The sequence below is a fragment of the Hyperoodon ampullatus genome, assembly GCF_949752795.1.
Source record: "Hyperoodon ampullatus genome assembly, contig: scaffold_410, whole genome shotgun sequence".
In the NCBI taxonomy this organism is placed as follows: Eukaryota; Metazoa; Chordata; class Mammalia; order Artiodactyla; family Ziphiidae; genus Hyperoodon; species Hyperoodon ampullatus.
The window spans coordinates 64475-92186 of record NW_027640603.1 but is presented as its reverse complement, the minus strand read 5'-3'; the positions used below and the strand labels follow the sequence as shown (position 1 = coordinate 92186).

The window sequence follows — 27712 nt, the reverse complement described above, 5'->3', positions numbered from 1 at the left end:
TATCAATTATTAAAATGTTTTATTTATTTTATTAGAAGTTCAATATTTTCTATGAATTTAAAAATAATTCAAAGCCAAGGCCAACTTTAAATGCCATGACCAAATTTACATGATTCATATTCATTCAATATGCATTACTTCGTGTACAGACTTATTTTCATAATGCAAATTTAAAATATAAAATGACACGTTTTTACTGCAAAAAAAAAAAAAAAACCCACACTGGAGGCTAGATAATCCCTGATGTGTGATAAGGAACCACACTTTATGATTGTACTCTTCGATAATGCTGAAATGTCTTTTGGGGCATCTTTTTATTCAATTGAGACTTAGGCCAGTCATCTTCATACATTCCCACTACACCCAGAGAGGATGGATTTGGCATCCAGGTTCATGTGTCTGGAGAAACAAAGGAAGAGTTCGTACCTGCTCTGTAATTATGGAAAATTTAAGTTGACCTCAAATGTACCAAGCTGCTTAAAATAGCAGAAAAGATCCTCTTTAATAACTGGCTTGGCTCTGAGCTAACCCACTAAAATATCATATCACAAGAGTTATAATTGTGCCCAGTTCTGGCTGACCCTAGAGTTCTGCTGGGCCTCCACTAGGTTTCATAATGGCAAAATTCCTGAGTCTGTGGAGGGGAGAACAGAAACCCATGTGCATTATCTGGTAGGTCTGCCAGTAATAAATGCTATGGAGATTAAGCAGTATATGGTGAGATGAGATTGTGGGCAGAGTGAAGCAAGGCTTTCAACTTAAACGGTAGACAGGATATGTCTTATTGGGAAGGTGGAATCTGAACAGTCTAGAGAGAGGCAGATGAGTCAGACATCTGAGGGAAAAGCATTCCAGATCATGGGAATAACCTCTGCAAGGCCCAGAGGAAGGATGCCAGTGTCCTCAGGGAAGAGTTAGTAAATAATGTGGCTGGAATAGAGTCAGCAAGTAGGAGGGAGGGAAGGAGGAAAGGAGGACAGAGAAGATGTGTGTGGAATTCCATGCACACCATTTACTGATTGAGTGATCACAAACAGTTAATTCAACCTTCAAGTGTTTAAGTGGACTCAGTGCTTTTTCCTGTGGCCTATTGACCTCTCAAGAGTTTTGGAAGGATAAAATAATGTAGGGAAGTGACATATAAGCCATTGTTACTGTTCTTTACATAAGGATAGATGGATAGACAGGTAGATATAGATAGATACAAAGATAGATAGATACATAGATAGAGAGATGGTAGAGAGATAGAGAGAGAGAGAGATAGATACAAAGATAGATAGATACATAGATAGAGAGCTGATAGAGAGATAGCGAGAGCGAGAGCAAGAGCGAGAGCGAGAGCGAGAGCAAGAGAGAGAGAGAGAGAGAGAGAGAGACAAAGATAGATACATAGATAGATAGATAGATAGATTCCCAGATAGATACACAGATAGATAAACAGAGTTAAGGACTGAATTTCTGTGCCCACCCACCCACCAAATTCATATGTTGAAACCCTATCCCTTTATGTATGATGGAATTAGGAGGTGGGGCCTTTAGGAGGTAATTAGGTTTAGAAGAGGTCATGAGGATGAAGCTGCCATGATGTGATTAGCTCTTATAAGAAGAGGAAGACACACCAGAGTTTTCCCTCTCCACCATGTGAAGAGACAGCAAGAATGTGGCCCTCTACAAGCCAAAAAAGGAGGACTCACCAGGAACTGGATTTGCCTTGATCTTGGACTTCCCAGACTCTAGAACTGTGTGAAACTTCTGTTGTTTAAACCACTCAGTCTATGATATTTTGTTATAGCAGCCTAAGCAGACTGATACAGATAGGTAAACAGGGAGATAATGATTGATAGATGATAGATAGATAAATAGATAGATAGACAGATATACATACATACATTCATACTCACTTCAATGACAGATGGAGATACTGCACATATCTGTATGCTTAATGAATTCCTTAGAAAGCTTTCACTTGGCAATTCAGCTGGGAGATCCCCTTTTTAAAGGGAGCATAAAAGTGCTTACTTTTATGAAGTACACACGTGGAAAAATATAACTCAGCCTAAAAATGCACAGCACTGAGCCTAGTGCAACATTTATGAGATTAGACCTGTAAAAACAAAGAACACCATCACAGAAAGGCTTCCAGACTCCTCCAGGCACCCAGGCGCCTGATTCATTTACTCTGAGTTGTTTGTTGCGGTTCCAGAGGATCAAAACTCCTGCTCCCGAACCTTTTTTGTTTGTTTTCTTTTTTGAGATTCCATATATACCTGTTAGCACACGGTATTTGTTTTTCTCTTTCTGACTTACTTCACTCTATATGACAGACTCTAGGTCCATCCACCTCACTACAAATAACTCAATTTCATTTCCTTTTAAGGTTCAGTAATATTCCATTGTATATATGTGCCACATCTTCCTTATCCATTCATCTGTCGATGGACACTTAGGTTGCTTCCATGTCCCGGCTATTGTAAATAGAGCTGCAATGAACATATTGGTACATGACTCTTTTTGAATTATGGTTTTCTCAGGGCATATGCCCAGTAGTGGGATTGCTGGGGCAGGACAGGAATAAAGATGCAGACATAGAGAATGGACTTGAGGACACGGGGAGGGGGAAGGGGAAGCTGGGACAAAGTGAGAGAGTGGCATGGACATATATACACTACCAAATGTAAAATAGATAGCTAGTGGGAAGCAGCCACATAGCACAGGGACATCAGCTCAGGGTTTTCTGACCACCTAGAGGGGTGGGATAGGGAGGGTGGGAGGGAGACGCAAGAGGGAGGGGATATGGGGATATATGTATATGTATAGCTGATTCACTTTGTTATAAAACAGAAACTAACACACCATTGTAAAGCAACTATACTCCAATAAAGATGTTAAAACAAAAAACAAAAAAACTCCTGCTACCTGGCTTCAGAGAATCTCCTGCCCTTGTAGTCAGAACTGCCTCCCAGAAGCAGGGTTGATATCCAGGTTGCTTCTAATAGTTCCACACCTTCTGTCTGTGGTGCCTGGCAATATTACCAGGGAAGTTATTTCTAAATAAATAATAAAAGTATTTTTTATGAAAATAATACATCAACATGATAGCAACTCAAATAATACTGAAATTCAACCCGTCTAACCCCAGTTCCCCTCTCCAGAGACAGGTTTTCACTACTTCAATGTCACCCCCATAATTCTAAACATTATGTTTATCCTGCTATATCCATTTTAGATCCATTTTAACACCCTAACGTGAAGGAGGAAGATAAACTCCTACCCCCATTACTACTCATCACTCTTCTTTTCCAATACATCATATTCATGTCATTACTCATACTACTTCTCTTTTGTAACTTCATGTAGTTTTCCTAGCTTTATTGATGGGAGAAGTGCTAGCATAGTAGCTAAAAGCACTGGATCTGGACATGGACCACCTGGCTTGGAAGCTTTCTTCCTCAGTTAATTAGCTCTGCAATCCTGAGTAATTTATATAACCTTTCTGGGCCTCTGTTTCCTCACCAGTAAACCGAGCAAATAGATGATACCCATCACACGGAGTTGCTCATGATGATGCAAATAATAATAAGGCATTTGCAGTCTTTAGTATCCAACATGCAGAAGCTCTCCAGAAATATTAGCTATACTATCAACTTTCTTATGGTATCAACTTTCCCCCTAATCTCATCATTTTCTTTCTGCATGAGACTATTTGCGCACCCACAGCTCTCTGTCTTTCCTCTACAGTTGTACAACTCACCTTCTGTCAATACCATGTTTGTTTCATTTGTCTGTGTGGATCACATTCACATTTTCTTATGCAATCACAGCAAAGATTCCTGTGTTTTATCTACAGGTTGACAACAAGGGTTGAAAACCAAGAAGTTATATTAACTATTTAAGTTCTGCTCAGTCCTGGGGACAAGAGAATGGTAGGACTGTATTTTCTTCTCTCTAGGTATGGCACCCCTACTTCTGTCGTTATCAATTATTTAAACTCATGCTATATTTTAGTTTGCTTTTTACTTCAACTACTACCTTCTCACAAGATTTCATTACTTCTCCCAAAATTTCACCCACCTTCTTTTTTTCCTCCCTGCACTATTTGCCCATAATAAATTATTTTTTTAATTTTCAAATTCAGGATCGTTTCCTTGGCTGGGTCCCATCCTTTGCCAGAATGCTTCTCCCTCTCCTCTCAGTTTGGAAGCTGTAAGACCAAAGTAAGGATAAGATCTTAAAAGAAAGGGGACCAACTTGCTTTTAGGCTAGGCCATAAATAATGACTAATTACTAATTATGGAAAATGCATAATTCTGGCCCCATCATCCTAATTTCCTTGCTTTGTGGGAGAGCTAACCATCTGGATTTCAACTGGCACTCCAGGTTATTATGAGGCAGGTAGTCCTTATTCCATATTGAGCCAAATACTGCTCTAGGCCATCAGTGAGATTTCACCAAGGGGGCCTCATGTATCTTGGAAGATTAAAAATTTTTAAGGCACTTCAGGCTAAAACTCTGATTAGTAATAAGCAGGTATTTTCCCTGCATATGTCTCTCAAGAATTAGAAGGTGGCTTGGGGAAGATTTGAGAATTTCAGACTCACGGATGCATGTCTTTCTTGTCCTAAATATTTTCCTTTTAGAGATCCAGAAACAGCCCTTGACTGTTATGAGACTGCCCAGGCCCTCCCTGAGCCAGTCACTGCCGTGAACCCAGGTTGATGTGATGTAGTGAGGCTGCCTGACCAGCAGTTCACACTTTACCTGAGACAGACCTGGGCGTGGTCCTCTCAGCAGTCCCAGGACAGGAACTTTCTCTAATTCTTGAGAGACACATGCAGGGAAAATACCCTGCTTATTACTGACCAGAGTTTTAGCCTGAAGTAGTGCCATACAAAATTCTTAATCTTACAAGATACATGAGACCCTTGGTGAGATCTCACTGATGGCCTAAACCAGTATTTGGCTCAATATGGAATAAGGACTACCTGCCTCAGAATTACCTGGAGTACTGGTTGAAATCCAGATGGTTTTCAGATGCCCCTCCCAGGTAGGAAAACCGAGGCTCGGAGAATCCCACAGGTGCTAAGTGGTAGAGCCATAATACGCACCTCCTGGATTTGTCCAGTGCTGAGGAGCTGGGAGAGACAGAAAAACCGAACCAAACAAAACCACTCTTGAAAAGTTGTCTCTCTGAGGTAAACAGTACTTCTGTCTTAAATTCACGCTAAGTTGGAGGATCAGAGACTTTCTTAGAAGTAGGTTTTCACAAGACAGAGGACAAATGAAAGTTTATGTCTAAAGATATGGGGATTGGTTGGGGTTGGGGGGGACATTGAGATAAAGGGTTCAAAACACGAGCTCCATCAATTTCTAGTTTGCTACAGGGCTCGCCCAGGCTGTTGTATAGACACTTGGAAACACTGACTGTGGTGAAATATCTAAGCTAGCCACGTGGACAATCGCTCAAAAATACTTTTCTGTTTCCCTTGAAACACGATCTTATGGATTACACCAAATAAATATCTCAAAGTTATGACAGAAAGTTGAGTAAGTTATACTCTTGGAATTGCATTTATTATTAATAAGCACAACTGTAGTGCTTGGACTATAACAAGTACTATTCTAAGTGCTTTGCAAATATTAACTCACTTAATCCTCATAATGGCAACCCTATAGGTAGGTATTATTCGTAATATTCACCTGTTTTGGAGGAAACTGAGGCCCAGAGAGGTTGAAAAGCTTGTCTAATGCCACACAATAAGTAGGTGGCAAAAACCCAGGATTAAAACCAGACCGTCTAGACTTTCATCACTTTGCTGTGTCACCTTATTATAAGTTGTGTTTAGGGAAGGGACGAAATTGACAAGACTGAACTAAAAGGAGGAGGGAGAAATGAGAAAATGAGTGATCCTAGAAACTAAAGAGGATTTAGGCTCAGAAATTTCTAGTGATGTGACCCGGAAGAACAAGAACTTGGTGGGTATATTAACTTGGGGTAGTATCTGAATCCACTGAGAAATGGTTTTGTTTTCTTTAAAATTTAGAAAGGCCACTTGGATGAAGATTAATGAAAAAAAAAGTAGAAAGGAAAAGAAGAAGGTGCCTTAAGTGAGACATAACTTCTTCCCTCTAAGTAACAGGGGTGGGGTTCCTGTGGGAAAGGATGAAGCTCTCTCTAAAGGTTTGTCACCAGGATGAACAAGGAGAAACATGGCAACCATTGTACTGGTTTTGATGATCCCTCAAAACCACGGCTCCAGTTTCCAAGAACAACCTACGGTAGCATAACTACTGTGTGTCAGACATGCCACTAAGTGTGTTTCCAGTCACACATTTTAATTGGAGAAATAGTTCCTAGAGCTACGCATTAGTTCCCTATGGCTGCTGTAACAAATTACTACAAATGAGCTTGCGTAAAACAAAACACACTTATTTTCTTATGGTTCTGGAAGACAGAGGTCCAAAACCAGTTTCCCTGGGCTGAAACTAGGAGTTGACAGGCCCATCCATCCTCCTTCCACAGGCTCTAGGGAGAATCTGTTTCCTTGCCAGCATTCCTTGACTTCTGGCCACATCAATCCAACCCCCACTTCATCATCACATTCTCTTTGGAGTAAACATTCCCTCTGCCTCTCTCCCATGAGAACACCAGTGGTTACATTTCAGCCCATCCAGGTAGTCCAGGAAAATCTCCCCATCCCAAGACCCTTACTTTCATCCCATTGGCAAAATCCCTTCTGCCATTTAAGGTGACATTCACAGGTTCTGGGGATTAGAACGTGGACATTTGGGGGCAATGGTATTATTCAGTCTACTACAAGGTAGATACTATTATCTTTCTCAGATGCAGGAAATGAAGTTTAGGGAAGCAATCTGTCTTGGGTCTACAACTTCCAGCGTAGAGATTTAAATTCTACCAGTGAGACTTTAGGACACACTCTAAACAACTTTCATCTGTGTCCTTAACTACTGCATAATCCTTGGTTAAGAGTCACACTTAGGTATCAAGAGCCAATTGAATAAAACACTATGTACTGTCTCATCTTTCACTTTATTTACCTGGTGTATTTGTGACTCTTGCCCAGAGCAGAAGAGTTCAGAAAATTGTTATGCAGGTTTACTAAGAGAAAGCATTTACTGTTTGATGTGCACGGAGTAATGGAAGCTTTTTTAAAATAAAATATGCCACCAAATAGTGTTAGCACCATTTTAGGTATTTAAACAACCAGACAACAAGATCGAAAAGCTACAGACGCAAAGGTGTCAGGGACATGTCTAAAGGCAACCTGCCAAAAAAAGGGCTGGTACCAGATGCCAGATGCCCAGGCCTGAATTCATCCTATCCAGTCCTGATTACGCACCTGTTCAGAGGGCTTGTGGCTCATCACCCAACACCTGAGTCTTTATATCCCAGCTTCAAGACGGAAATTAGCCCAGGGATCACAGATACTGTACTAATCACTAATTCGTAATCTGCTATCCCCATCTTTGGTGGGACACAACTGGGCACGTCTAAAATCCTTTTCTGCTTGAGAAAGAGCAGAGCAGCCTTTGCTCCCCTGGCTGTGACCTACTGTGCTTTGCAAAGGTGATTTGGCAAGTGCAGCTGCAAACCCAAATCCAGTATCACACATCTATGGAAAATTCCAGTCAAGTTTTAGACACAGTCACAGTGCATTTTTCTGAGGATCAGTAATGATTTGCTGAGAATCAGTAATGCTCTCCGTATGCTATCTGACAAGGGCATGATCTCTGAGCTTACTCTACTCCCTTCGTCAGCTCCGCTCTGACACAGTCGTCCGCGGGATTCCTTAGGAGTATTGGACGTATTTAGGCAGGAGCTGCTCTTGCCTGTATCCTCTCATTTCTTAGTCAACATTTCCCAGTCGAGACTATAAATAATTCACCTTGGGTGGGTTATCAGATGCATTCTTCCCTACTCTACTCCATTTGAATCGCTGTGCTCTTTAAGTTTCACATACGTGGCATCACATATTTCCCATCACCACCATTTTCAACAGTCAGGGCTACAAAGGTAATTGGCACATTCATTAGCCTTTCCATTTCTTTCCCCCTTGATTGTTTAAGAGTGATTTGCTAAAGACTGTGCGTTTCCATGTTTTGCAAAGCTCAGTGCTACAGAGACAATATTGGATTTCTGCCCTGGAGAAACAGACATTCTGTTCATTGTTCTCCTCCTCTTTTAGAACAGAAAAGAGATTCATCTATCATCTAGTTACTCAAGGTTTCTCTACTTGCATTGCCAAGGATCTGGATAAGACTGGTAATACTCCATTGTCTGTTGGCAGGTACTTTGCATTCCATAAAATTAAATCCACACCATATGAGGACTTTAGTCTAACCTCTCCTCTATTGATTCATGAGGTCTGCCTCACTGAGAGTTCCCCTCCTCATACCATTGTGAAGAAAAGGAAATGTTGGCCAAATCCATGGTCAAATATTTATATTATGTTTCCCTGTTTGTCAGTTATCTTTATGTTTGGGTTGCCTTTTGCTGTGCAGAATTCTTTAATTTTTATGAAGTCAAATCAACTCTCCTTCTTCTTTATGATATCTCAGTTTCATGTTCTGCTTAGGGACAGACTTCCTCATAACAAGAATTTGATTTCTCATCCTATTTTACATTCTTGTAGGTATTTGTTTCTTGCAATGGAACATTACCAAATGTATGCTGCACAAGCAGCCCTCGCTCTGAACGGTTCGCCCATGCATGAATTTCAGTTACCATGATTTAGTTAAATAATCCCAGGACCCCAACAAAACCATCAAATTTCAGTTACTGCCATATTAACTGTGAGGAAGGGCATAAAGTACAAACTTCACAGCTAGTTCTTAACTCCACAAATCACCAGGGATATAACAGACGTGTATCATGATCAGTGAACCATCAGGTCACTTCTTTCAAAGTCTGTAGGTGCTTGGCCACTGTGCATGTTATTCAGTTCTCATACAGACAGCAGGATCCATGTATTGCTTCGAAATGAACCGTTTAATCTTCAAGTATTTTGGAATTTTCCAGCTTTGTTTTTGTTATTGATTTCCAGTTTCACCTCACTGCAGTCTGAGAACAGACCTTATATGATTTCTGATGTTTCAAATTTATTAGAGTGTGTTTTATGGCCCAGAATGTGGTCTGTCTTGGTGTATACTTCATGTGAGCTTGAGACAATGTGTATTCTGCTGTTGTTGGATGAAGTCGTCTGTACATGTTTATCATACCCATTTGGTCGATGGTGTTGTTAAATTCAGCTTTGTCTGTACTGACTTTCTGCCTGATAGATTTGTCCATTTATGATAGAGGGGTATAAAAATCTCCAACTATGATAGTGGATTTATCTCTTTCTCCTTGCGGTTCTATCCATTGTTGTGTCACGAATTTTGATGCTTCGGTGACAGGCACATAAACATGAAGAACTGTGATGTCTCTTGGAGAACCGACCCCTTTATCACTATGGAATGATAATGCCCTCTTTGTGCCTGATGATTTCCTTTGCTCTTAACTCTGTCTGAAATTGAGACAGCTTCTCAAACTTTCTTTTAATTAGTGTTAGCATGATGCAGCTTTCCCCAACCCTTTACTTTTAAGCTATAAGTTCCTTCATATTTAAAGCAGATTTCTTATATTTGGATCTTGTTTATCGATGCTCTGTGACAATCTCTGTCTTTTAACTGGTGTATTTACACCATTGGTATTTAGAATGATTCTTGATGTCACTGACTTAACATCCACCATATTTGTTACTGTTTCATATTTATTGCCATTGTTCTCTGTTCCTTTTTTACATTCCACTCTTTTTCTGCCACTTCTGGTTTTAATCAAACATTTTATATGACTCGCTTTTCTCTTCCTTGAAAATCCAGACACAATGTGCTGGTGAAATTCACTGCAGTCCATAGTCCTTTAGAGATGTGGTGTTATAGAAGCATACCTAGTCTTATGATTAGGTCTCAGTCTTGTAATGAGCATGTGCTCCTTAGCTATGAATGTCACAAGTGCCTCTCAGTATTTTCGCTCACCTTAGGTGAAACACAAAGGCCGGCAGGGGTCAGGGTAGGATATTTCCCTTCCCCCAGGTCAGTTAGGCTCTGATAAATCCCCATAGGTTAGGCCTCTGGTAAAACAGTTTCTCCTGAGGGCAGGCCTTATGAAGAAGAGCAGAATGCTCTGGTGTATTTCAAAATTGCTCCTTTCACCCTCCCCCTGCCAGAATTCCAAGGGGATTTTCCTTTCACCTTCACCTGGTGGTCACAACCTGGTAGAGCTCAAGAGACAAAACTCACAAAAGGATAGGGGCTTCCCTGGAGTTTTGACCTCACAGACTTTTCCACACAAGCCTCCAGCAATCTGTCAAATACAGTTCAGGTTTTCCTACCTCACTACTGCTTTCCACAGAGATTTCTGCTCTTGGGTTTCTGTTCCAGTAAGTTGTTATTCTCTGTATCTGCTCTGTGCCTCTCCAATTTGGGTCATGGTGATTTTTCCTGTGACCTCACTTCTCTAATGAATCTAAGAAGAATCGTTGATTTTTCAGTGTGTTCAGATATTTCCTGTTAGGACAGAGTGGCAACTTCTAAGCTCCTTCCATGCTGGACTCAAAACTAGAAGTCTCATAAGGTTTTTTGTTTTTTTTTTTACTTTTCTTTTTTTGCGGTACGCGGGCCTCTCACTGTTGTGGCCTCTCCCGTTGCAGAGCACAGGCTCTGGACGCGCAGGCTCAGTGGCCATGGTTCATGGGCCCAGCCGCTCCACGGCATGTGGGATCTTCCTGGACCGGGGCACGAACCCGTGTCCCCTGCATCAGCAGGTGGACTCTCAACCACTGTGCCACCAGGGAAGCCCTCTCATAAGCTTTTTACAATGGAATAAAACATGTTAATTCTCAATATTTCTAATGTTTTTTATGGCACTGTATTAACTAAATAGAAGAGTTACTAATTTTTTAAGTCTATCTGTAATTTTACAACCAACAAGAAAGTTTTTAGTGTTTTTGTCAGAAAGATTTTAAGGTCATAGAACAATAATATTTTCCCCATTGATCATCATTAAGATCAACTTTGCACAGTTCAGCTTGGATGATCATTTTTGTAGTTCCACAGTGAGGACAGCCTGTACTTTATTGACCCTATATTTTATTTCTCATATACACCTGGGTTCCTATTCTGCTTTAATAATATACTGATGTACTGTTATAGCTTATTACATTTTTTTAAACTACTGAAATCTGGAGTGTTTTGATATTGGATACGGACATTTCTTTCCTCATTCCAACTTTCCCCTACTTTAAAAAATCTGCTTTATGGCGGTAAATCCCTCTTGATCACAATGACTTTTTAAATATTTGTTGCTGGAATCTATTTGCTAATATGAGTTCGAACTTAAGATCTTAAAAGAAATGTACTTCTATTTACTTTTTGGGTAAATTTCCATATCTCATTTTTGTATTAGGACTCTTCTAGCTTTTTTAATACATTGGAAAATAACTGATGTCTTTCTAAGGTGTATATCTTTGATTATATTTTCTAATTTCATAAAGCTACTTGTATTCTCTACTCAAATTGAAGTAAATATTGGCTGCATATAACTTATCAATAATCAGCCATTTTGTCCAGATTTTCAAATGTGTTGGTAAAAAGCTACCACAGTATTCTTTTGTAATAAAAAAAAATTCTCTCTGTTTTATAACGAGTCCCATCTCTATCATATTTGCCAAATATTGCTTATTTTACTGTTCTTTCTAAAGGACAAGGTTTTGGTTTTACTTGCCAAGTTGACTGCTTTTCTTCTCTATTTTTGACTTTGCTCTTGATGAATTTTGTCCTTCCACTCTTTTGCATTTACCTTGTTCTTTTTCTACGACTCCTGTCCAATTCCTGTAGCTTCAAGAGCCATTTTCAACAACTCAACCAGCTCTGCCGGCTGTGTCGTGGCCACTTCATCATGTGCCATTAAAGCTTCATCTCCTACACTGGGTGAAGATTCAGCAGCCTTATTTTGCTTTCAAAATTGTTCTATGGCCTTGGATCCTTCTTCTTCTCCTAAATTACCACTATCATCAGGGAAAATTCTAGTGGTCCTCATGCTGCTTACAAGGCTTGCCTTTCCTCCCGTTTCATAATAAAAGAAAAAACATTTCCACCCTTTTTTTGATGTTGATGGAAAATTTAGCAACACTTCTTTGCACTGTATTCAAATCCTGAAATATAAGCAAGCCTGCATGCATACAGTTTCACTGAAATGTCATAATTTTAAACTATGTATGACCATGAACAATGTCTTTTCCAAATACTCCATGCTCCCCCTTTCTTCCTAGGTGTTCGGAGTTTTTCATTCCTACAACATCTTTTACACATGGTCAATTTGTGTCATAAGCTCTTTCTCCCTCCCACTTCTCAGTCTATATCCAAAGGAAACATCATCATTATTTGAAGAGATATCTGTACTCCCATGTTCATTGTAGCATTATTCACAAGAGCCAAGGTATGGAAACAACCTAAGTGTCCATAGTAGACTAATGGATAAAGGAAATATGGTATATATATATGCAATGGAATGTTATTCAACCTTAAGAAAGAAGAAAATCCTATCATTTAAGACAACATGGATAAAACTGGAGGACACTATGCTAAATGAAATAAGACAAGGACAAACAGTGCATGATGTCACTTATATGTGGAGTCTAAAAAAATAACTAAATAAATCAACTCTTCCTTCCCTGGACATTTTCCTCAGCAGAATCTAGCAGCCTCTACTATGAGTCTCATCTTTTTTTTTATCGTTTGTACCATATCACAACCTCAGGGAACCTATGTATTTATGGATGTATATCTACATTATAGTGCACAGTTGTTCCTTGTCTTTGTAATTCATTCCTTCCACTTCTGGCATAAGAACCTCATCCTTCCTTTGGAGAAGTCCATGTGATTCAGGTAGGCTGTGTGTCTGCTCCCTAGGCTGTTTGACTTGAGCCTGGCTAGACACAGTGTTTTACATATACTCCATATGTCTTATGCATTTGTCTCTGTTTTCCATCCTTTTCCCTCAAAATTTCAGTGTAGTTATTTTTTAAATGACATTTGTAATCCTTTCTTTTGTTTGACTAAGGTACTGTTCAACTGATCTTCTGAGTGCTTAATTTCAGCTTTTTTAATTCTACAATTTTCCTTTGATTGCATTTCACAGATCATTTTTGCTTAAACTGTATAGGTTGTCCTTTTTTTAATACATTAATCATAATTTTAAATAATAGTTTAAATAATAATTTAAGTTTAAATAATAATATAATTTACTTTCCGTATTATTTGAAGTGTACAATTTGATCTGTTACGCATCTACCACCACAATCAATTGTAAAACTTTCATCCACCCCCCAAAGAAAAAGAATCTATTATAAGTCACTCACTCCCCCACTTCTCCAAACCCTAGGCAGCCACTAATATACTTTGTCTCTACAGATTTGCCTAGTCTGGACATTGTATACAAATGGAATCATACAATTACTTAGCATGTTTTCAAGGTTCACCCATGTTGTAGCATGTATCAGTACTTGATTTCTTTTTATGGCTGAATAATATTCCATGGTGTGGATATTACTGCGTTTCATTGATCATTCACAGTAAATGGCCATTTGGGTTATTTCCACTTTGGGGCTCTTATGAATAATGCTGCTGTGGTTGGATTTACGTGCAAGTTTTGTATGCAGGTCTAGATTTGTTTTACAAATTAATAGACTATTTTGGAGCTGTTTCCAGTTTACAGAAAAATTAAGCAGAAAGGACAGAGTTCTCATACTTCCTTACCTCTCAACCCAGTTTCCCCTATTATTAACATCTTACAGTAGGGTAATATATTTGTTATAGTTAATGAACCAATTGATACATTATTACTAACTAATGTTCATGCTTTACTTGAGACTTCACTCTTTGTTTTGTACATTATATGATTTTTTTTTTTTTTTTTTGCTGTACGTGGGCCTCTCACTGCTGTGGCCTCTCCCGTTGTGGAGCACAGGCTCCAGATGTGCAGGCTCAGCGGCCATGGCTCACGGGCCCAGCCGCTCCATGGCATGTGGGATCTTCCCGGACCGGGGCACAAACCCGTGTCCCCTGCATCAGCAGGCAGACTCTCAACCACTGCGCCACCAAGGGAAGCCCCATTATATGATTTCTGACAAATGTGCAATAACCTGTATCCACCATTACAGAACCATACACAGGAATTTCTCTGCCATTAAAATTCCGGGCTTCATCCATCCTTTTCTCCCTCCCCACAACCTCTGGCAACCACTGACCTTTTGATTGTCTCCACACTTTGCCTTTTCCTAAATTTCAAATAGCTGCAATCATATAATATGCATGGAGCCTTTGCAGATTGGCATTGTTTCACTTACCAATATGCATTTAAGCTTCTTCCATGTCTTTTCATGGCTTCACAGCCTTTTCTTTTTATTGCTGAATGCTATTCCTTTGTACGGATATACCACAGTTTGTTCATCCATTCACCTATTGAAAAACATCTTGGTTGATTTCAGGTTTTGGCAATTATGAAAGAAACTGTTATAAACATCCATGTGCAGGTTTTTATGCAGACATAACTTTTCAGTTCCCATGGGTAAATACCAAAGAGCATGATTACTAGATCACTGTATGGTAAAGGTACGTTTATTTTGTAAGAAACTGCCAAGTATCCCGCTAGCCACAAATGAGAATTCCAATTATTCTGCATCATCACCAACTTCGGTATTTCAGTTTTGGGATTTTAGCCATTTAAATAGGTGTGTAGTGGTATCTCATTATTGTTCTAATTCAAAATTCACTAATGACATGGAATGTGTAGCATCTTTTCATATGCTTATTTGCCATGTGTCTATTTTCTTTGTTTAACCATAGTAGTTTTGTTGTTGTTGCTGTTTTTTAACCAAGGCCTGCTAACTCTTGTCCTCCTGTGTCTCTTTATATTGTCTTTTTTCTTTCTTTCTTTTTTCTTTTTTTGAACTTTTCATCATTTAGTCTTTTTCCTGGTATGTCCAATTATTTTTATATTAAAATTGGGCTTAATTTAACTTATTTTAGGAAACTATAAAGATACCTCCACATTCTGGATGTTGTTATCTTTCTCTTGAAAAGATTTACTTTGGCCCATGGCAGACAGTTACTATAGGGACTGGTAACCTTAGTCCATTCTCAGTTTGAGCTCATTCACAGCCGTTTTTCAGTCTGTGTAAAGGTTGGTCTATTTCTGTCTTGTCCTTCCTCTACGGGTGTTGCCCTTTGGGATTACCATGTGAAAGTTTGCATTCTCCCTATTCCCAACTACCCTTGTATTTGTTAGGCTTTAAATGTAATGGTTCCCGCAGCCCTGTGAGACTAAAGATACACTTAGCTTGTCATTCCATTAGTTGTTGCCTTTAGCTTGAGCTGTTGCCCTTTGGCTTCTGTGGTCAGAGTCTTTTGAACTCCATGGTTTTTCAGCTCCTAGGCTGTAAGATTTGAATCAGCAAATGCCCAAAGGAGAAAAGCTGCACCAAATGTCAAGCTTGCATCTGTGTTTCCCTTCTCTCCACAACTTGGCCCACATGTCTTGGTGTCTCTAACATTCAGATGCCAGCGAACAGATGTTTTCTTACTTTATCCAGCTTTTCTAAAATTTCTTTAGACTTCACCTGATCTTATGTTATTATTGAACTATCATCTCAATTACCCCTAGGAAGAAAATTTACAATTTTATGTTTTATTTTTTCATTTTCTATATTACCTCAGTTACTGTAGAGACCTTTTACCTGATTGTTCAGTCTAGTTCCTGTGTTACCAGTAAGATGGAGATAAGGTGGAGGCTAAGAAGACTGGGGGGAAATCACTGATGAATGATATGTCTCGTTCTTTTTGTTTTTCCTCTCCTTATTTATTACTCTGGCAGCCTACATCTGCCTTTCTTCATTTGACCCAGTTGCCCAAATAAGAAACCCACTCTGGCAAAGACCTGACTTTACTCTCATCAATGTCTGCATGTTAGGATTAGCTAGATGATGAACACCATGCCAAAGTTCTTTGTGTGAGACTTTTGCAGACTTTTGTTAGCCCTTTAGTTTGCCTCTTGCCAACGCTGCTCAGATTGTTGAGGTTTTCTAAGATTCTGTAGGTCAAACCTCTCTACCTGCATACCAGATGAGCCCTTCCCTCTTTTCTGACCTCACTTGTGGGAGGTTAGCCCCCGGTTTTTCTTTTTCCCCATCCAATCATAATTGTTCATGAATTCCAAAAAGCCCTCAAAGTATCTGTCGTCCCTTTCTCTCTTCTCTTTTTTATCAACACTGTTAAATATTAACCATATATTTGCATACCTCTTTCTTACTTACAGTGGAATACTGGTAGGCTCGATCATTAAGTCTGAGCCCCACCAAACTAGGACTCATACAACACTCTCCTCCAGGCCAAAACTTTTGATATCCACTGTTTTTTTTAATACTATCTTATATGTATCTAAATTTGTAATGATTTAGTTAATTCCTGAGTTATGTGACAATAAGAAATCAGTCAAATTAGCACTACAGAAAGTGCAGCTTAGACCTAAGGACCAGAACCAAGGACCACAAAAACCTGTGAACCAATAAGTTTCACTTGTACTTTATGTTTAACAACTGCTGAGGGTGAATGGGAAGTGAGGGAAAAAGAGTTTAACTTCACATCACAGAAACTTGCACTAAAATGAAGAGGAAAATGACCCAGTTCCTGGTTCAAGTCACTATAATCTGCTTCAATAAATAATAACAGCACACAAGGAAAACAAACACTCTATGATAGGAACAATGGATAATTAATTACCAGATCAGGGAGGACAGATTACACTTGCTATGGGATTTCATTAAAGAAGGATTCCAAAAAGTACTGGCTTCTTCTGAGAAGACTTCTCAGAACAGGTAGCATTTAAACTGAGTCTTGAACAAGTATATAGAGGGTAGGGAACAGGCCTTCCGGGCAGGGAACAGGCACAGTGTCAGGAATGGCACAAAGGCCTTATGGAATAGGGGACAAAACTGGCTGAACACAGGAGTGCTACGTGTTGGGGAATATGGGGGAAGGCTGGCTGAGGTTGGTTAAATGAAACATAATTAGACGGAAGAGAAAGTAGGTGGAAAGACACATGGAAGACTGTGGAAAGCCCCTAAAGATGGAGGTCAGCATAATAATATGAAGAACTCAGTGGTACTTTGACACTGTATGAATGTCTAGGTTTAAAAAATCAGGAAAACATAATAAAAGAATAAACTACTGATATAATGATATGTAACCAGAGGCCAGATACCAAAGAATACACACTGTGTCTTTCCATGTATGTCATATATGGTGATAGAGGTCAGCTTAGGTGTTGCCCTGGGAGAGAATGGAACAGAGAACCGTGTAGGGTGTTAGAAATATTTTATAATATCTTGATCTGGTGTTGGATACATGGGTGCATAGAGATGTAAAAATTCAGTTATTAGCAATGCAGTTAACCTACTAGAGTTTTTTTTTAATGTATGCGTACATTAAAAAAAACTCTAGTAGGTTAATTAGGCTGTCAGTTGTATGAAGTAAATTTTGGTCAAGGTAGCCAAGGCAGTAATGCAGTAATAAGTTATAAATGTGCTCACTGTGCTCTAGAATGTCACAATTGGAATACAAGAAATATGTGTAAGAAAAAAGACAAATATTCAATATTGATGGTTGGATGAGCTGAATAAATTAGATCACTCTACTTTCAATTTAAGAACTTGGCCAGTGTTTGGATACCTTTGAACAAAGAAAAAAAGAAATACAATTCTTATTACGCATATGCTATGTATCAATCCCTGACTTATATTTTGACACATATAAACATGGGAAATATTGCACCTTGTAACTGAGACAATGAAGATGAGTGAGGTAGCTGGTTTTGACACTAGAGGCTGAGAAAACCATCAGCTCATAATCGTAAGAAGTCTTAAGTCCGAGGAAAAGAATCAAGAGGAAATAGTGGTAAGTGCCAGGAGCTTCTGGAAACTACATCAGAGATGAAGACCCCAGGATTGTTGAGCTTTCTAAGAGTCCTAATGACTCAGGTAAAAACAGAAGGCTTAAAACTGAATCCTGGGGATATATGTATGCATACAGCTGATTCACTTTGTTATACAGCAGGAACTAACACAACACTATAAAGCAATTATACTCCAATAAAGATGTAAAAAACAAAACAAAAAAACTGACTCCTGCAAAGTAACAATTGTTAGGACAAACAGTAAAGAATTCTAAGAAAAATAATCACATGCCTGTCCCAACAGAGAAATATCCTAAGCTCCATCTCACCATTTCTCCGATTGGCCTTTCACAAAATACAGTCCCATCAGCTGAATATAGGTTTGTCAAGTAACTGTGAGTAAGACTGAATTAAACAAAAATAAATCAATTCCTTCCTCCAAAACTTTTCAGAGTATGTAATGTAACAAAGTGAAACTTGAATTTCATGTCGGGATGTAGAGTACAGCTCTTCCCAAATGCTTCTGTCTTGTAACTACATTAACATCATCTAAAACCAGTGTTCTGCAGGACAGAGATTGTGAAACACTGCTCTCACCATGTAAGATATCAAGTCTTTCTGAAAATCCATTCTTCCTTCTGCCCTTTCTCGTGTTGTCCCTGTCACCTGGAATGTCTGTCCTAAGCTCCACCTGCCAAAACCCTACCCATTTTTAGGATCCAAGAGATAATAAAAGGCTCACATTACTGAAAGGCAGAGAAAGAAATCCCTTCCTAGGGATCTACATTTCCTTCCTAGGGAAAAGAAAAATTGTAAAGTATACCACAGTGACCTTAAGTCTATGAATGTAACTATGTTGTGTTACTTTGAGTTCTGTAAAAGTCAATGTGCTACAATATACATGGATATGAATGTTTGATCGCTTACAAGTAGAACTTGCTGATAACTTTCATCATGAGCGAGGTTAATGATTAAGGGAGCCATTGTATTTGGCTCAGCCCTTATAACTAGGGAATATTAAAACTGGAAAGGTCCCTAGATATTAGCAAATCTATCCACCTCATATTCTAAGTAAGGAAACTGAGACCTTCATAGATTGGATATTTATATTAACAAAGGAAAAGGATATAAGATTGGCAGAACTACCTTTTAGATTAAGAATTTTGAGATTTTTATAGACTACTAGGACATTATGTCCACTGATATTGAGACAATGTGTTTCTTAGTCATCATTTTCTATTGCACTGACCAAGCGAGGTGGCAGTCAGTAGTTGTACAAAGGGAAAAAGAAAACTTTAGGAACTCCCAATTTATATACGCAGGGAAATTCATCATTCATGTTATTTAAGCTAACTGGATGCAGTTTATCAGCTACATTGAGGAATGGTGAAGTGAAGTGTCTATACAATTAACATGTTAGTTTGTGTCATGACCTCCCTGTTGTTCAAGTGAGTTAACGGTTAGCACTCAACTAGGCACTTAAGAGTCCATTATAAATCTGGACTAAACGTTTATTTGTGGCATCTTTATTCTTCTTTGGTGCCCTTAGGCAGAATTAGCCCTTTTATGTTTTGATAAATTCAAGTATTAAACAGGGCTAAGGTTTCACAAGTTCTTTGGCCTAAACATGGGGGTAAGGGAGACCAATGAGCTGGAGTACTTCTAGATTTAAGAATGGTCAGATTGAGGAAGAAGAGTCTTATGCCAGAGGTGAAAGAAGACTGATTATAATTACCTATTTTTAAAAATTCCAACCTTTTTCAATGTTCTAAAGTGATCAGGAAATACATGGGTATGCTAGGAAGTAAGGGAGTCAAGCAACAATATTCTCTAAGAGTTTGTGGATGGCAATGAAGAGGAAAGGAAGATAGAGACAATCCTAGAAAAGGTTTTGGTTGGCCATAATAATGAAGTCAGAAGGAGAAGAAGAAGGAGAAGAAGAAGAAGAAGAATGACACATGCAATGGGAAGGAGAAAGCAAGAATAGAGAAGCAAAAGGGAGAGTAGAAAAATGAGACAAATGTGGAGAAGGAAATGAGGAAGAAAACTGGTGAAAGAAGGAAGCACTGATGGTAGACCACTTGACACTCAAACATTAACACGATGCACATTTAAGATGTGTCATCAATGGCCATGGTCATTACCCTCAAATAGTTTACAGTACGTGTTTCAGAGACATTTATAAATTGAAAATGCCATTAAAATAAGTGCCAGGGTATAAGTATTCATGGAATTGTATGGGAGAATAAAAAGCCCCCCGTCAAAGAGCCTTCTGAGACATCAGAAAAAAAGGAAAAACCTAAAAAGCATAAGACTCTTGCGATTTTCATTTCCAATGACACATCCCAATCTTGATGATCAATCAGCGATTTAAATACCAACTATAAACCCAGTATTTTATGAGCTGCTATGCAGTATACTACACTAGAGCAATAGAACAGAGAGGACCTCAAACCCTCTGTTCCCTCAAATTGAAAGGCACGCTTCCTGACCCCTCCAGACCACTACTGGACACAGGGAACACACACTAATGTTTCAGGACCCCAACCAGCAGTCACCTGCTTTGTGATTACTTCCATGACACACCCTCACCAACACCACTGACTTTCCTGCTCCTACGGGACATGACATATATTTCCTATTTTAACACATACCACAATGCATTATGATTGCAGGTAGATGTTCTAACAACTTGAAAGAGAATGATGACTTTTTTCTCTTTACATCTCGTTATTTCCCTACTCATAATATTTCTTGAAGAGAAACCATAAAAATATAAACAAACACAAAAAACAGATAATATACAAAACGTGTGCTTTGCACCTTAACACAAACTTAAGTAAAATTAGTTCTGACAGTATCCGGCATGACAAACTTCCATGGTACAAATGAGAATGGACCAAGGTTTGAGCAGGTACAGGAGACAATCCAGGCATGAACACCACAAAGGAAAGGTAGACAGGAAGTAACATGGTGTGTAGGAAATCACGAGGCCAGTCTGATGGGAAGAGACTTAAACAAGACTGAAACTCACTTTCTAAACCTCCATCTCCAACTGGACAATTCGCAAGACACAGGTGCACCAAAGTGGCCCAATATTCAATCCCTTTAATGGCGAGGAACAGTTTAAAATTTTATGGCTTTAGTTTGCCAAAAAGCAACTATCAAATGTTGGCAGGACACAATGAAGGCTTACCTTTGTTAACATAGTTAAGTCTCTCTCTCTCACAACTAGCCCACTTGGATCCACGTTCCTTAGCACACCCGACGCACTTACACAGCATTGATGAGCTTTACACAACTGGAAGGTCACATCTTTATTTCTTATTGCAGGAACACAACATCTGGAAACTTTATTTCTATTGGAAGCTAAAGCAAAATTATTGTAAAGTGAGTCATTTAAACCATACATTTTATCACCGTTAAAATGCATCTGCTCTGTGCTAAGGATTAGAAATGACTCCTGTCCTTAAAGCCTCATTAAGGACGAAGATCTATAAACTCAACATTTCAATCACATGAGATAAAGAACCATAACCTTTAAGCACAGAAGTGCCTATGGAGGCCAAAAGTTATAGCTAAGTGACGGCTTCATGATAACCCTGAAGTACAGTCGAGAAAGATGAGGCTATGCAGAGGTGGAGTAGAAGGTGCATTAACTGCAGAGGGAACATCTGTGAAAAGACACTCGAGCCTGACACCTGCTGGGCACTGTAAATACTGCAGGTGGGGATGACTAAAGACCAGGGGTCCAAGTGTGAGAAGAGACAGAAATAAAAATAGAGATGTTGGCCCAAGCAAGCCTGGGAGAGAGCATGGCTTGTATCCCACAGGTGATGAGGCCTGGGGCTACCACTGGCTGAGTAAGGGTGCCTCCGCTGATTAGAAAAAGGCGCCCCGCTGCTGAAGGACCAATTAGATAAAGGGAGTGATCACAAAAAGCTCCCCTTCCTCAGGGCCAAAGAGCCCCAGGAGGCTTGGCGAAGCACAGTTCAGATTACAGGCCTCTGTGCAGAGCACATGCTGCGCGGCTAGTATGCACTAACTCTGTGTGGGCAAGCCATTAGCAGCATTATTTTAGGCATATCTTGTCATGTTAGAAGATCACTCAACCCGAGTAGGCAGATGAACTTAGAGGCACTGAGACCAGGGGCCGCAAAACCACCCAGCAGTTTCTACCATAGTCGGGGCAAAATGTAATGTGGATGAAGAAGCAAATTTAGGAGGAGGCCAAAATTTACAAGATAGACCCACTGGATGCAAGACATAAAGAAAGTTCAGTGAAGGAACTCTGAAGAGAATGGGCTCTGCATTTTTCTTACAATCAATGTAAAATATTAGGCAAAATTAAGTACAGTGGCTTTTAAGGTCCCTTCCAGCTCTAATTTCTTTTGATTTCTAACTTATTACTCTGGTTAAGTAAAGTCCCTTCAGAGGTACAGAACAGTTCCTACACCTGAATGGGATGCAAAGAATAATCTGACTTCTCTTCACCAGGGGATGAGTTGAACTGTCCTTGCAGAAGAGGTAACACATGGTGAGAACCCCAGATCCTAGAAAAGGGCCAGGTACACGATGAGTACTCAGCTTTTTGAAAACAAATGAACAATCATTTCCTCTCCTACATCTTCACACCCTTTCTCTGCTGGCTGCTTTCTTTCAGCTTATAAACTTCCTCAATATACCCACTTCAAAAGCCCTCAGACCTATGATTCTTTGGATCTTGTTGTGGGTAACCTAAGTCTCTCCCATGCCTTCAAACACCTCTCCTCACCAAAAGCCCAGATCTGAACCTTGGGCCCAGACCTGTCTACCAGGCCCCTCTAAAGCACTGAAGATGAAGTAAGATCCTCTCCCCACCCCCAATCCCTTCCTACTGTGCTCTGTATCTCTCAAAAAGATGCAGCTGTAAACTGTCACCCACGCTTGCTGCCCTCCCTTTTCTAACTGGTCACCAGGCCTCACCCATTCTCTCTCAGATCTGCAAAATCCAGTCCCACCTTTTATAACTTAAGTGGGAACCTTAGATTACAATTCACCCTGCACCCAATCAAGTGCCTTGCACATGGAGGTCCGAGTGAGTCTCTAAACCACAAGTCCATCTCACTGTTCTTTAGGGTTTCCCACAGCCTTCAGGATAAACATCTAAACTTCTGACAGGACAAACAAGGCCCCCTTCTCTTGGGCCCCACTAAGTTTCCAGTATCAACTCTCATTTCTTTCCCAAACCCTGAGTTCCAGTCCTATACCTTAGTTTTGCCATATTTTCTTATATTTCTCAAACTTTGACACACACTGCTCCCTCCTGCCACCCCAGGACCATCTACAAATCCTTAGAAAGGATGGCACCTCCTCCAAGAAGCCTACCCTGAACTTTCCCTTCCAAGATTCTGTGCTCTGCAAAGGGGAAAGATCGGGGGGAGGAATCCATTAGGAGTTTGGCATTAACATATACACACGACTCTGTATCAAATAGATAATCAACAAGGACCTACTGCATAGCACAGGGAACTCTACTCCATAGCCTGTAACAAACTGTGCGGGAAAAGAATCTGAAAAAGAATGGATATATGAATAACTAAACCACTTTGCTGTACACCTGAAACTAACACAATATTGTACATCAACTAACCTCCAATATAAAATAATAATTAAATTTAAAAAAAAGATTCTATGCTCTGCAGCACCAGAACTCACTTCTTCCACAGCACTGACTACTGTGCTTGTGTTTACCTGCCGCCCAGTAGAAGGGGAGATTACCTAGGGCAGAAGCATCGTCTCCAGCAGCCCTTGGTTCTGACAACTCATTCAAGTGCCAGGCTACTTTACACACATAACCTGCTTAATTACTTCTAAGAACCCACAGAAAGAGTGGTTTTTAATGTCATTTTACAAGTGTGGGGATTGCAGTTCAAAAGTAACCTGTCCAGGCCACAGACAGCATAAGCCCTGGAATTCAAACCCTAAGCTGCCTTCACACCAGTGCTCTTTCCACTATATGATACGACTACTGAAAAACAGATTTTTTTTCCTGAACCCTGTTTTAATGGAAAGGAAATGAAGCTGGGATATATCAATTTCCTAATCGCTTTGGCGTGTACCAGGCAAAGTCGTTCAACAGACCAGGTAACATCTGTGGAACAATTAACGATGCTCCAAACTGTCCTAAGTGTTCTACATTGTAGGGTCTACAAACATTAACACAGTGCGACCTTGTAACCTCCAGAGAGAGTGAGTCCTGTTCAGCCCATGCTAGAGATGAGAACACTGAGACCTAGAAGCCTTAAGGCACTCGGCCGGGGTCACCGAGCCGGCAGGAGTCCTAGGCCGCACGCCCCATCTAGCGCACACACACCCGGGCACTGGGCACCGGTTCTAGTGCCCACCCTCCACCTTGCACCATCTAAAACCCCGCTTCGCAGCGCCCACATGAGAGCCCCTGGAAGCGGGAAGTACAAAGCTGTCTCAAACAGATGAACCAGTTTGCAGGGCAGAAGTTGAGACACAGATGTAGAGAACAAACGTATGGACACCAAGGGAGGAAAGCCGCGGGGGGGTGGGGATGGTGGTGTGCTGAGCTGGACGAGTCGGATTGACATGTATACACTGATGTGTATAAAATTGATGACTAAGAAGAACATGCTGTATAAAAAAATAAAGTAAAATTCAAAAATCAAAAGAAAGAAGAATACTGTCTACTGTCCTCCACGCCCCCTGGAACACTCACTGTAAATATCCAGGAGGTGCTTGCAGAATGAATGAATCAATGAACAAACAAGCTCACTCATTTCAAACGTGCAGTCACATACGTAATCTGACCTTCCGAGAAGTTAAGCTTCTGGAAGGAGCCCATTTTCTTAATGTATTCAGCATCGAGTCATCACAGAATATGAACTCTTATAAAGTACTGCCTCCTCACTTCCCATCAGAGAGCAAAATTCCTCAGCAGGGAAATGGGAGGGTAGCAGACATTACCCGCAAACTTTAGGAAGGCTGCGGCTCGCTGAGCACTTCACTAGGGCCCCTGACCGCCTGCCTGGTAGTAGGACAGACACACCAGGAACGGCTGCTGACCGGCAGAAAGAGCGCCCGGCCACGCAGGCAGCACACCCCGCACCCTGCCAAGCGAGGTCCGGCCAGCAAGGGAAAGACGCTCTCCACTGCAGAACCGCCCACCACTAGAAAGCCAGGTCCTGCCAGGGCCTGGACACACGAGGCCTTCCTTACAAGGGTTACAAATCTGTGGCCTTGCTCTGCCTCGAATAAAAGACAGTGACGGGGACAACGTGACCATCTCCAGATGAACTTCCAACTTCGTTTCAAGTGCCTGGGTGCTGGGTCACAGTGGATTTCTAAACTCTTCCAATATTCAAAAATATCAATTTCTAAGATGCAGGAGGGTTGTTAAACATACACTTAGCACAGACCCCAGTCCCACTCCTGAGTATTTTCTCAAGTGAGGTAAAAACCCAAGTTCACATGGAAAACTGCCCTGGGATGTTTACAGCAGCTTTATTCCTGATCCCCTCAAAAGTGGAAACATCCCACAAGTCCTGCCACCCGCAGGCGAATGGACAAACAGAAAATGGAATACAACACAGCCAGAAAAAGGAGTGGCTTCTCATACCCGCAACAACAGGGATGACGGACTTCCCTGGTGGTCCAGTGGCTAAGACTCCGCGCTCCCAATGCAGGGGGCCCGGGGTCCATCCCTGCTCAGGGAACTAGATCCCCCACGCCGTAACTAAAACATACTGCACGCGGCAATGAAGATCCCATGTGCCGCAACGAAGACCCGGCACAGCCAAGTAAATAACTAACTAAATAAATATTTAAAACAACAACAACAAAAAAACAAACCCGGGAGGAATCTCGCATAGGTTTTGCTGAGCCAAAGCAGCCAGAATCAAAAAGCTACATGCTGTTGTTCCGTTTATCTGACTTTCTGGAAAAGCCAAAACCTTAGGGACAGAGAGGAGATTAGTGGCCAAGAGGCTAGAGGGTCACCCTGGCGCCAAAGGGCAGCAAATGGGATGACAGGATTGCTCTGCCGCCTGATGGCGATCAAAACTACAACTGTGCACTACAAGTGAACTATGCTTCACGGCTACTAAGGACACACAAATTATTACATTTTGAAAAATGCGCCGGCCAGCCATCCCGTGCATGACAAGTGCAGTAAGAGGGGCGGGGAGGCGAGGCAAGTGGATCAGCTGGAGTTCTGAAGGTTCTCCCCACTTTCAGTTTCCCTCCCCTGGCATGTCTCCCCGCCCGGCCCACTGCTGCTCAGGCCGCCCAACCGGGCCACCCGGAGTTACCCAACCGGAAAAGCCAGAGCCCAGGCTCAGCCACGCCTCCAGGCACAGGAAGGGCAAAAATAGAAAGCGCCAGTGCGCAGTGGAGGGCTGGAAACCCTCGGACCTCAGATAACTGCGGAGAACCGGGCCTCGGAGTCAACATCGGCTCCCAGGCGGTCCCAGCGTCCCAACCCCGACCCCGGTCGCAACACAGTTTCCACAAAACTGACACACGCGGAGCCCGCGCGAGGGGCGGGTCGCGCGGGCTTCCCCGCCGGGTCGCCTGGAGGCCGGTCCCCCGCAAGCTGAGCGCACGAAAGGGCGCCCCAAAGGCGCCGGCCCAAGGCGCCCGCTGCGCTTTCCCTCCGGAAGGTGGGCTGCGGGGCCCAAGCGTAAACCCTGAGACAAGGTACACGCACACCACGCCGCCACAGGGGACGAGAGGCCGGGCGCCCACCTGGCCGGACACCCTGCATTTCTGGAATCACCGGACTTCTGTGTAAATTTCCCTTTGGCGTGTCATTTTCCAAAGGCCACTCAAGATCAGGGGACGGAACGCCTCCTCTCCAAGTGTCCTGCCAGCCCACCCACTCAACATCAGAGGGACAAAATGCCTAACTAAAACAAAACAAAACAGAAACACAAAAAACTGGAGAGAGGGAGGAAAGGGTGCCCTCAAAAATAAAAAAAACCTAAGCACGTTGACAGCGCTAAGAATAAACTACCAGGAAACAGAATCCCTACATGTCAGATCCTGAAGTACAGAAGGGCAAGCCCGCCGGCAGTCCAGGCCCGGGGGGACCTGGGTCCCCAGCCCTGCAGAGCCAACCGCAGACCGGCTCGGGCGCCCCTCGGAAGCGCGGGGTCCCCGCGCCCGAGTCTGCGCCCCCGGCCGGCGCCGGCTCCCCTCTGCCCACCCTGCGCGCGGGGGCTGGAAACGGCCGCGGAGAACCACGGCGCGGGGGGAAGGGGGGCTCCAAAGAAGGTCTGGCGACTCGAGTCGCTCCGTTTCTCGGTGGGCTCAGCGCGCGCCGTGGGGGAAGAGGGGCGGGGGTCCGGGAGGAGGGGACGGGTGGCACTTACGTAGACCTGCAGCGGCCACAGGCAGACGGCGGGCTCGGCCCCCACGAGCGACTCCAGCCTCAGCTCCAGCTTCTCCCCTATGTCTTCGCGCGCGGCCCCCGCACCGTGCTAGTCTGGCGGTTGGGGGAGGGGCGCGGCGCCGCCGGTGAGGGCGGGGCAAACGGGCAGGCGGGCGGCTGAGGGGAGGGGGCCTGGCCTGGGCCTCAGCCGCCACCGCCGCCGCGCTCCCGTCCGGCCCCCGGTTCCCTCTTTGTGGTCACAGGCCTGGGGCCTCCAGCGCTGCTGCGAACTCGGGCCGGCGTGAGGCGAGCACAGTGAGCCGGGG

General features: G+C 41.9%; 1 long non-coding RNA gene across 2 annotated transcripts; it reads right to left on the bottom strand.

Moving 5' to 3' along the window:
- Window positions 1–27712, bottom strand: LOC307070099. 2 transcript variants are annotated; one of them, XR_013811530.1, is made up of 5 exons: window positions 27388–27712; window positions 14406–14517; window positions 2917–3047; window positions 1902–1990; window positions 1–399 (listed from the first exon to the last, which is right to left on the bottom strand). It is a non-coding gene; the product is annotated as an uncharacterized lncRNA (long non-coding RNA). The 2 variants fall into 2 exon arrangements; XR_013811531.1 differs by lacking the exon at window positions 1902–1990.